The following is a 12209-nucleotide window of genomic DNA, read 5'->3' on the forward strand; positions in this document are numbered from 1 at the left end:
ATACATAAAATAAAATTGTTTCTAATTTATATATATAAAAAGAAAAGAAACACATGGTGGACAATGCCTTAAGAACAACAGCTGAGGGTGTCCTCTGCCCTGCACACTCACAGACATATGCACACAAGCACGTGTGACAGGTTAGATATAAATCTCTGCTTTATTTACAAACTGTATTGCTCAAATAGATCACAATGACCAGAACTGTAGATATGGTTTTTAAAGAACATGTCATAAATATGCAGCAAGCCTTGCTTTCACTGCCCATCATCTGTATAACAGACTAGTAATGAAACATCATTCCTTCTTATCATTATTCAGAAGGAAAGCAATTAGCATTACTTGAACTACCTATAGGTCAGTGTCTATAGGTAGCCCCACAAGTGTTCTGCTGCACATTTAAAATATCTAGGGAACGTTTTAAAATTTCAATACCTAAGTTATATTTAAGGTGAGAATTTTTTTTTAAATTAGTGGAGCTGGGACCAACACATCTTTATTTTTAAAACTCTTCAAGAAACTTCATTCTGCAGCCAAATCTAGGAGTCATTGGCAAATTCACAAACCTTACATTCAACATATATGGCACCAAATCCTTCATCTGTCCCATACTTTATAAACTTGGATACATTTCTTTACAGCTCTCTATCCCAACTTCCTACTAGTAATGATGATCCTGTAGTCTATCTATTGTGAACCACTATTAATGTATTTAAACCCCTTGTCCAGGGTATGATACAGGGTTGGCAGTATGCTCATAATTTACATGAGAAGTCCTGATCTCATTTGTGGTAGAATAGATTGTGTCAGACTGTCACAGTTAGGGTTTCTATTGCTGTGAAGAGAGATCATGATCACAGCAACTCTTATAAAGAAAATCATTTAACTGGGGCTGGCTTACAGTTTCAGATGTTCAGTCTGTTGTTATTATTTAGTGGGACATGGTGCTGGGAAAAGAGCTGTGAGTGCTACATCTTGATCTACAATAGGCAGCAGGAGACCGTGTACCACACGGAACAGCTTGAGCATATAAGACCTCAAAGCTTGCCCCCATGTGACACACTTCTTCCAACAAGACCACACCTACTCCAACAGGGACACAATCCCTGGTAGCATCACTCCCTATGGGACAAGTATTCAACCACGAGTCTATGGTGGGGCCATAACTACTCAAACCACCACACAGACTAAACCTCCTCTGGTGATTATTATAACATCCATGAAAATATAAGAAAGCCACTGTGTAAAGCAAGCTTGTACAATTTGAGGGAGGCATAAACTCAGAAGCCAATTAAGGAAATCTCACTACTAGGTTTTCCTGACTCCTCTAATGATGCTTATAGGCTACTCACATGACTAGAGGGAGAAAACGGGCTTAGTTTGATGTAGCAAAAGTGGAACTCAATATGCAAGCAAGCAGAGCAGAAGACTGAAAAACAAAATCAGAGAGGAGGGATAGAAGGACTACTCTGTAATCTGCATGTAAATTATCCTCAAATCCTTGGCTTTTGTCTAAATTGCATCTTTTTGTGGTGATAATTTAAGGAAAACAGCAGAAACAAAACACCTGAAGGATGAAAGCTCTGAGAAACCTCCCAGCAGCCCCCTGGTGTTGGGGGTACTTAAATCCTAAACCAGGTTAGATTAGAGGAGTTAATAAGTGCCTCAGTTTGATACTAAAACTTTAAATGACCAAACTGCAGGAATAAGAATACTGTCTTGCGTTTTATAACACAGGATGAGGGAAGAAACTAAAACAGACACTCATTTAAAATCCTAAGGCCAAGTCTCCAGAAGATTAAGGAAAACACTGGTAATGAAATAACCTTCCAAAGCAAACTGCAAGGTCTTAGAAGACAAGATAATCAAGGAGGCTTTCAACTAGTTACTAACAGCCTAAACTTACTGGACAGGAAAACCTGAAAACATGACCACACCAACCAAAACAACTGTCCAGAAGCAGAACCAAAAAGAATTTGGATGTTGATGCTTGCAAAGTCTACAATAATCTTCCTCAAGGAAGAACACAGCTTTTGGCCAGACCTGAAAATATACATACAAGAAGCATTATACAAAGTGAACTGGTTGTATTTAGGAAGGTGTATGTATATGCATATACATGTATGCATGTAATAATAATTAATGGGGGAAAAAGGCATGAACTTGAAAAAGAGCAAAGCTATATGGAAGGGTTTGAAGGGAAGAAAGGGAAGGGGGTGTGTGATAATTTTTAAAAGTAAAAGAAATCATTTAAAATAAAAATAAAACATTTGGGGATTATGATAAAAAATATTTAGAGAAAAAAAGTGATCCAAAGACATGTAAAGAATCTTAAAACATAAGTGGATGTTAATAAGAAGAACACAGACAAGTGAAAATTAAAAAAAAAAAAAAAAAAAAAAAAAGAATGAGCGAATGAGCTGGGTGGGGGTGGCACTCACCTTTAATCCCAGCACTATACTAGGGAGTCACAGGCAGGCCGATCTCTGTGAATTCACCCACCCTGGTCTACAGATGAGTTCCAGGATAGGCTCTAAAGCTACAGAGAAACCCTGTTGAAAAAAAAAAAAAAAAAAAAAAAAAGAAGCACATGTATAAAAATAAAGTCAGCTCTTAACTACTGAGTTGGGGAAAACTAATCAACTAACAGAAAAGTAGAGGTATGGGGGAAGTTGTAGTAATATATAAAACCTGTGGGACAGGATTTTTTTTTCTTATTTTACATATTGATCCCAGTTCCCTCTCCATCTTTCCCTCCCTCTCTTCCACCCTCCCATGACCGCCAATCACCCTCCCATCCCATCCCCCCCCCCTCCACTTGTAGGGTAATGCCTTCCTGGAAGGGTCATCTGAATCTGTCAAGTCATTTGGAGTAGGGACTAGGCCCTCCTTCCTGCCTCTAGGTTAAGGGAGTATCCCTCCATGGGGAACTTGCTCCCAAAGTCCTTTTATGCACCAGGGATACATCCTTGTTCCACTCTCAGAGGTCCCTTAGACTGCCCAGGCCTTCTAACTGACACCCATGTTCAGGGGTTCTGAGTCCGTCCAATGCTGGATTCCCAGCTATCAGTCTGGGGGCCCATTACCTCCTCTTTGTTCAGGTCATCTGTCTCTGTGGTCTTGTCCTCCCTCTCTGCATTTGGATTCCAGTTCGGCTCAATGTTTAGCTGTGGGTGTCTGCTTCTGCTTTCATCAGCTACTAGATGAGGGCTCTATGATGGTGGGTAAGTTAGTCATTAATCTCATTATCAGAGAAGGGCATTTATGGTAGCCTTTCCACTGTTGCTCAAATTGTTAGTTGGGGTTAGTTTTGTACATTTCTCTAGAGTCAGTTTTCTCTTGAAACCTATAATGGCTCCTTCTTTTATGGTCTCTCTCTCTCCTTTTGTCTATTCCTCCCCTGTCTCAGACTTCCTAGTCAGACGTGCTTTACTCTCCTCCCCTTCTCTTTCTTCTAGCCCCCTCTCCACTCACTGCCTCCCCACTCCCAATATGCTCAGAAGATCTTGTCCCTTTCCCCTTCTGTGAGGGACCTTATATGAATCTTTTAGATTCCTCCTTATATCCTAGTTCCTCTGGTGGTGTGAATTATAGGCTGGTGATCCTTTGTTCTATGTCTAAAATCCATATATGAGTGAGTACATACCATGTTCCTCTTTTTATGACTGGGTTACCTCATTCAGGATGGTTTCTTCAAGTTCCATCCATTTCCCTGTGAATTTCAAGGTTCCATTGTTTTTTTCCCCACAGAGTAGTATTCCATTGTGTACATGTGCCACATTTAGGAACACCAATGACAACTTATGCTGGAAAGGATGTGGAGAAAGGGGAACACTCCTACACTGCTGGTAGGAGTGCAAACTTGTACAGCCATTTTGGAGATCAGTATGGTGGTTCCTCAGGAAAATGGGAATCAGTCTAACACAGGACCAGGTAATTTACTCTTAGGCATATACCCAAATGATCCACATCTGTGCAACAAAGACATCTGTTCAACTATGTTTGTAGCAGCATATTTGTAATAGCAAGAACCTGGAAACAACCTAGATGCCCCTCAACTGAAGAATGGATAAAGAAGATGTGGAACATTTACTCAATGGAATACTACTATGGGGACAGGATTTTAAAGCCTAACAAATATGTAACCATGTCCAAGGGTTGAAAAAGAAGAAATACTTAGAGAAAGAATGGTTAAACATTCCTGAATTCTAATAAAAATGCAACTACCCCCCCCCAAAAAAAAGAACTGCAAATCTCAGGCAGGACAAAGACAAAGATATCTTTTTACTAAACTGCCAAAACAGAAAATAAAAGATTATCTTTTAGAAAAAAATGTGAAGATAAATCAGACAGGGGAAAATGACACATTGTATTCAGGACAACAGCAAGAAGAATGCTGGCTCACATTTCATGAGATAAGGGGCACTACAAGACGGTGAAATGGTATCTTCAAATGCTAAATGAAAAATCTATTAACCGTTCATGTTGAAGAATACAAGACAAAACTTTTTTGGACCAAAGCTAAAATTTGCTTGAGGCAAAATACTTAACTCATTAAATAAAAAAGATGTTCAGAAAAGTTCTTCAAGCCAGAAATGATACCAACTGAAAACCCTGGTTTGCTGGTTTGCAGGAAGGATGAACACACACACACACACACACACACACACACACACACACACACACACACACACACAGCATTTGGACATAAGGACCAAATAGGGCCATTTGGTTGGTCAATCCCTTGGTTGATTGGTTAAAAACAGGAACACCTTAGCTTTATGAGATGCTCAGGCTGTGAGCAACACCTAGATCTAAAGCTAGGAGATCACAGCTGCACAGCTCCTGTCAGTCTCATAAAAGCCACATATTCATCTAAAGAAGTGAAAGGCATGATCATTTGATTAGATAGCCCACTAGAAAACTTTATTTTTGGTAAGCCATTGAGCAAGTGTCCAAAAAAAATATCCACTCCACTATTCTTACTAAAATTACATCCTATAACAACTGTAAAGGATGCTACCAAATTGGCATTTTATGTATCACAAGAGAACTGGTAAACTTTTATGTGGGCATTCAATCAATTAGGATCAACTCTTCCCCTTGTCAAATTGCTGTAAAATTTGCACTGGATAAGTGCACTTACCACAGGAATCCATTGTCAGTGGAATAATTTGGCTCTCAGAGCCAAATTAAAGAGCCATATGCTCAAAACATTAAGGACATTGGACATAAAGAGAATAGAGAGATATTTCTTGTAGTACTTGTATTTTTACATTTTCCTCATTTTTTTCTCTTTGTCCCAGAAAGGGAAACATTTATGTAGAGAATCACCCACCAAATGACTGGTGGTCTTTAGGTACATAAGAAACATGCTGAACAAGTCAGGAGGAACAAGCCAGTAAGCAGCTTCTGCTTCAGCTCCTACCTCCAGGTTCCTGCCCTGCTGTGTTCTTCCATAAATGATGGACTATTGTCTGGTAGCATAAGATGAAATAAACCCTTTCCTCCTCCTTAGGTTGCTCTTGATCATGGTGCTTTATCACACCTGTAGATACCCTAACTAAAACACCTTCTTTTCCCACATAGCCTTCCTTCTAACATACACGTTTATCTTCTTTCATGGTTTCTTTTGATAAACTTCTTTTACCTGGTATTGTAAATTTGGCTTTCTACTGAAATCTGAATCCCTCCTTCCTAGATTTTCCAACTAGAATTATTTGTGTTTACACATATTTGATGCCCCGCAGGTAGAGTATAACAATAGAACCCTGTCTTTATGCCGAATCCTCCATGGTCAAAGTCTTAAATACAGTGTAATAACTACAAAACTAGAATCCAACGGAGAATTGTGCTTTTTTGCAGTTATTTGTTGGACATGGGTTGTCTGTGTTTCATGACCTGCAAGCAGAGATCAGAGGTCAATTTGCAATAGTTCACTCTGTTCTTTCCTTCTACCATGTGGAGTTCAGGGATGTAACTCATGTCATCAGTCTTGGCAAGTGCCTTCCCCACTGAACCATCTTGGCAGTATAATAAATGCAGTGAAGTGTTTTGTGTGTTCATGGAACAGATCTCTTGAGACGAGGTGCTCCTTGTGATGGGAAAGTCACAATATTTAAGTTTAATGATGAAAATGTCAGTATGTTGATTTAATGTATTGATTGTTTCATGCACACATCATTTTGCTTGTGTTCAAATCTCCACAAAGTAATGCAGAACTCCTAAAATAAATTGTAGATTGGATGATAATTGTATGGTAATGTAGGCTTATCATCTGTAGCAAGTGTGCCACAGTAGTGTGGAGTGTGTTCTTGATAGGGGAGGCTGCGCCTCTTGGCACAGAGGGAATGAAAAATTCTCTGCACCTTCCTTTTAATTTTGATGTAAACCAAAACTACCAAAAAAGAAAGAAAACTTTTAGGTTCTTTTCATTTATGTTGTTTTTGATTGCTCCATTTTAATGAGAAGACATGCTGCAAAAAGTCATGGAGGATGAAGGCACCCTGGTGTGTTTCTGCATGTGTCTACCTGAGCTTTGCACAGGTGAAAGTCAGCTAGTCAGAAGAGCACTCTATTTCTCCATGGGCAAGCATCAACTAGTAAGAACACACTATTTTTCCATATTTTTAAAGTTATCTGTTTCTTTCCTCAAAATAGGAAGAAAAAAAAAAAAAAAGCCTTCATCAGTGAGAAGTTGGAGGATGGAAGAGTAGTGGAGTGGTGTGAAAATCCTAGGTATTTCGCTTCTGCTACCCCATGTTAGTTTTCCAGTTATAGGCATTGTGTCCTACTTAGATAGAGCAATCAGAAGAAACTAACCTCTATTCAAAATTGGAAACAAAGTTTACTTCCCATGTGAATGTGAGGAGACAGAGGACTCTTGTCCTACAAATCATAAGTCACATGATGAATGGGAGCTGTAACCAAGGACATCTTGTAGCACTGTTTCATGGCTGGAATTACAAGATATGCCTCACCCTCCACATACCAATAGCACTGTGGGAAAATTTGATCTGGATTTCTGTTCACATTCTCAAATTTGAGAGGTCTCAAGACAAATGTCATTTTGACACTGCCAGGAGAAACACACTACTGAAAATCTATCTTGCGCCTCAAGAGCCATTTACAGAGCCAGATGTAAACAACTCCTTGCAAAAGGCTTCCTAGAAAGTACAACAATTACTCATAATGAAAAATCCCAAAACAAAATGTGATTTATAGAAAGAAAGAATTATTTATTCCTTTTATGTACAATTCCTCAAGCTATGTGCTTACTTGTAAGCTTTCACTGCCTATGTCATCAGTTTTCATACTTTCCACTACCACCCATTTTCTTCTTGTGGTTTCGTTTGATTCAAGATGATTTATTACTAATCTGTTACAAATTCATACTTATTCATCCCATTTATGTGTGATCATGAAAATATTGTTCAACCTTTCTTCTCCAAGGAATACAGAAGAGAAGAAAATACTATATAGAGGACCCTTAAAGAGCCCATGGAAGGATACTCTCTCAGCCTAGATACACAGGGGAGGGCCTAGGCCCTGCCTCAAATGATGTGACAGACTTTGATGATCCCCCATGGGAGGCCTCTCTCTCCCTGGGGAGTGGATGGGGAGTGGGACTGGGGAAAGGGGGCCATGAGAGGATGGGAGGGAGTGGGAACAGGGATTGATATGTAAAATAAGACTGTTTCTAAATTAAATTTAAAAAAACACAGTATTGCAGGCTATAGTGGCACATGACTTTAATCCCAACACTCAAGAGGCAGAGACAATAAGATCCCTGTGGGTTCAAGATCAGCCTGGTCTACAAAGCAACTTCCAGGACAGGTTCCAAAGATACACAGAGAAACTCTGTCTCAAAACAAAACAAAACAATAACAAAAAATAAGTAAATAAATAAAAGAGAGAATCCAAGAAAATAACTTGGAGGGAAAACAAACACCGATGCTTCTACTATAGTCTCTCTCAAGAGTCTCCCCAAATCTCATGTAGTAAAGGTTTGATCCTTCACAAGCAATACCAAAAAGTTTAAGATATGGGCTAGTGAAACATCATCTGATCAAAAGGGATGTGCTGTCAAAGATTTAATGAATCTAATTTCTTCCCCTCTTTGTTTCCTCCCTCTTCCCCCTCCAGTTTTATTTCTCCTTGTCTTTCTCCTCCTTTTTCTACTTTCTCCTTCTCCTCCTTCTTCTTCCTCCTCCTTCTCCTTCTTTCCTTATTTTCCCTCCCTCCTTCTCTCCTCTCCTCTTTTCCAAAGTATGTAGTAAATGTTTCTGCTCTTCCATACACCCCTGAAATTATATTCAGCTATAATCCTAAAGTCACAGGAACTGGTAATGGACTGAACCTTCCCAAAACTATAGGTCAAGATTAATCTTTTCTGGATATTTTGTTAGGGATTTATTGGACTTAAGATTTTCTTTGGTTGATGAATCTATTTCTCTTAGTGTATCTTCAACGCCTGACATTCTCTCTTTGATCTCTTGTATTCTGTTGGTTATGCTTGCATATGTAATTCCTGATTGTTTACTCAGCTTTTCTATTTCCAGCATTCCCTCAGTTTGTGTTTTCTTTATTTTCTCTATTTCAGCTTTCAAGCCTTGAGCTGTTTGAATTGTTTCCTTTACTTGTTTGATTGCTTTTTTCTTGGCTTTCCTTGCTTTCTTTAAAAGACTTGTTTATTTCTTGCTTTTTTGGTTTGTCTTTTCCTCCATTTCTTGAATTTTTTTGTTTGTTTTTTTTCTTCCATCTCTTTAATGGATTTTTTCCTCTTTGAGGGTCTCTATCATCTTCATAAAGTTGTTTTTAAGGTCATTCTCTTCTACTTCACCAGTGTTGGGATGTTCAGGTCTTGCTGGCATAGAGTTCCTAGACTCTGGTGGTGTCATCTTGGTCTTTCTGTTGTTGAATGTGTTCTTATACTGTCGCCTTCTCCAGTGGGTGCCAGTGGGGTCTCTCTCTTTCTCTCCTGTTGGATATGGGTTCAAGGTCCTCTTCTGGTGGATGCAAGCAGGTCTAATACTCCGATGGCTCTCCTCTTCCAGTGGGTCTAGGTGGAATTAGCGCTGCAATATTGGCAGACTCTGGATGGCTTGGTCTGCTGGGTCAGATTCACAGTCCCTAGGCCAAAAGAGTCCAAAAAAGGCAAGAGGAAGGTACAGCTTGGTCTTGAGATAGATTAATTCCCACCTTTCTGAGAAACTGATATACTGATTTCCAAGTGGCTGTACAAGTTTGCACTCCCACCAGTAATAGAATACTGTTTCCTTTGCTTCACAGCCTTGCCAGCATGAATTGACACTTGTGGTTTTGGTCTCAGCTGTTCTGACAGAGATAGAAACTCAAAGTAGTTTTGATTTGCATTTCCCTGATGGATAAGGATGTACATTTCCTTAAGTATTTCTCTGCCATTAAAGTTTCTTCTATTGAGAATTCTCTTTTTAAAGCTCTGCCCCAATTTTAATTGGGTTATTTGGTTTTTTAATATCAATTTTCCTGAGTTCTTTATATATTTTGAATATTAGTTCCCTATCAGTTGGTAAAAATCTGTTTCCATCTCTAGACTATTATTTTTTTCTGAAAAATGGTGCCCTTTGCATGCATAAGCTTCTCAGTTTCATGATGTCCCTTTTATTAATTGTGATACCAGTGCCTATGTTATTGGTGTTCTATTTCAAAATCTTCTCCTGTGCCAGTGCATTCAAGGCTACCCCCACTTTATCTTCTATCTGATTCAATGTACTTGGTTTTTAAAATATGTATACATATATATTTTTTTCAATTAGAAAATACATTAATTTTGTCCAGCAGGCATACAGATCTGGTCTTAAACATCACCAAGACTGCAAAAGAATTAAATTTAAAAATTAAGGAAAATACTGTTAAGATTAAAATACTGCTCCAAACAAATAAAAAGAAAGCAATCCACAAAGAAAATTTTTACTTTCTTATTGATTATGAGTCCTCGTTTTTAAAAATTATTGATATGATATTTTGCATAATTTCTAGTAGAAGAATATATCATACAAATAAAATGGAGATTCCTATTTTTCAATAGCTTCATGGCTTCCTCTAGCACTTAAACCCCCTGGCTTAGTGTTACCCTTAGATGTCAGTGTCCTGGGAAGAAACTCCCTTAACTTCAGTGATCCAGGCATTTTCCATGGATCCTAGGTCAACCCTGAGACTTAAGCCACAGGGTTCATTAAACTTCTGTGAGCAGAAGGTATGATGTACTCTGAGGCTACACTGAAGATGCTTCCTTATCCTAGGGTTGAGATGCACACTTTGGGATGTCTTACTTGAAGTCAGGTGGATAGTCCCTAATTACACAGTTTCTGTTGGAAGAGAAAACACACAAATTTGAAAGTTAATCTCCAGTTGTCCTGTGAAAAATATGAAAAGTTTTCCACTAAAAAACTCAATTTTTTATTTCTTTTTTTCTGTATAACTTGTTTTATTAGATCAGGCCTTTTTAATTTCTATAATAATTCATTATTCAAAGGAAAAAGAAATGTATTCAAATTTGGAAGAACTAAAAATCTCCATGTGCTTTCTTTCCTTTTCTAAATTTTGACAATTTCAAACTTACACACACATACTTACATATGTAGTCATACATACATACATAGGCAGAAAGAGAGATTTCTTTCTTGCCTTGCCTCCTCTATTCCTCCATCTCTCTTTTCTGCTGAATACTGGTTTTCTCAGCAACAAGCTTCATCTTTCTTTGTTGTTTGGTGTTTAGTAATTGTTTTAACTACTTTGTTTGTCTACAGTCACTGAGATGAACATGAGTACCAGGATATTTACTGGAACATGGACAACTCAACAATAGCTATACCACTGAAGAAAATGGCATTTCTTCTCATACCATCACAGAGAAATAAAAACAATCTCAAAACAATGACACTATAATGGGATGGCATTATCCCTACTAGACAGCACAAGGTAACAAATTTAAAAAGCAGAGCCATTAAGGTCCAATGGCAAGCATTGAAGGCTATTGCCAGTGCTTTTGGTTAACCTCCCAAACTTAACACTAAGACCTTATTACTGACAACATCACACACTTTAGTCATGGAGCATAGAAGAATCAAGTTGGTGTGAATCTGACAGCCTTCTTTTCTTTGTCTAGTTCTCATAGTGCTGGAAGGTACTATGCATGCTACCGAAGAAGAAAAGTAGTACTCAGTGTTTTCTGCTGCAATTTTTTAGTGCTTACCTCATAACCATGGTTGTGTGGCTATCCACTGAAACACAGTAATTGTACCAGGGGCCACGCCCTGAAAGAAAACTAATTTTCCCTCTTCCAAAAGCCACCAATTGCCAATAGATCCTCAACTAGAGATAGAATTCATGACCACCTCCCTCAATTATGCATGACACAAATAGCCAGTCAGACAAGATATATATGCTCACAATAGAAACAAGAATGTCATCAAAGTAGTCAACCACTTTCTGATTGGATATAATGCCTGCTCCACAACATTGAACTCATACCAGGCCCTGTTATAAATGCCAAGAACATGTGGCTAAGTCCACTACTATGACTCTGCTAAATGGACATACTATTAAATGTATTTCTCATGACTAATCCTTATACTCATAGATTAATGTGACTTCTCAGAGAAGCTTCTTTTTTGCAGAAGAGATCTACAACTGGTCAATATACAGAGAATAAAAGAATGTAGACTGCTCAGCCCTAAATGGGCCATCTATATTGTGACCCTTCCTCCAAAAGGTAAGGAATCATCATGGAAGAGGTGTACAAAAAGATTGTAAGAGCCACATATAAACTCTTAGCAGTTCTAACAGCATGTACAAGAGATTTAACCTCAAATCAGAAAAAAAACTCATCATGGGAGCTTTAGTGTGACACAGTGAGCCACACAGTTTGCCCTTAAGTCTATCTTTACTTACAAATGTTATTTGCTGTGAGACACTGGTCTGGTTCGAGGCCTCTGGCTTATGCTATACTATCAATACTAGGCCCTCACTGAGATTCCTCTTGGATATACTATTGTTGCCCTTTGTCATGGAGAACCTGCATCTTTGGATCTGCAAGACTGACCCCTTCTAGCTCTTCAGCAGTTCACTGATGGGGTAGACGTTAGGATGGGTCAACTCATAGCCCTGGTTCTGGGCTTGGGTGGTAGCTGGGTTGGTCAGCCCACCAGCTCTCCTTCATCCTCACC

Source organism: Phodopus roborovskii, unplaced genomic scaffold (genome assembly GCF_943737965.1).
Source record: "Phodopus roborovskii unplaced genomic scaffold, PHOROB, whole genome shotgun sequence".
Lineage (NCBI taxonomy): Eukaryota > Metazoa > Chordata > Mammalia > Rodentia > Cricetidae > Phodopus > Phodopus roborovskii.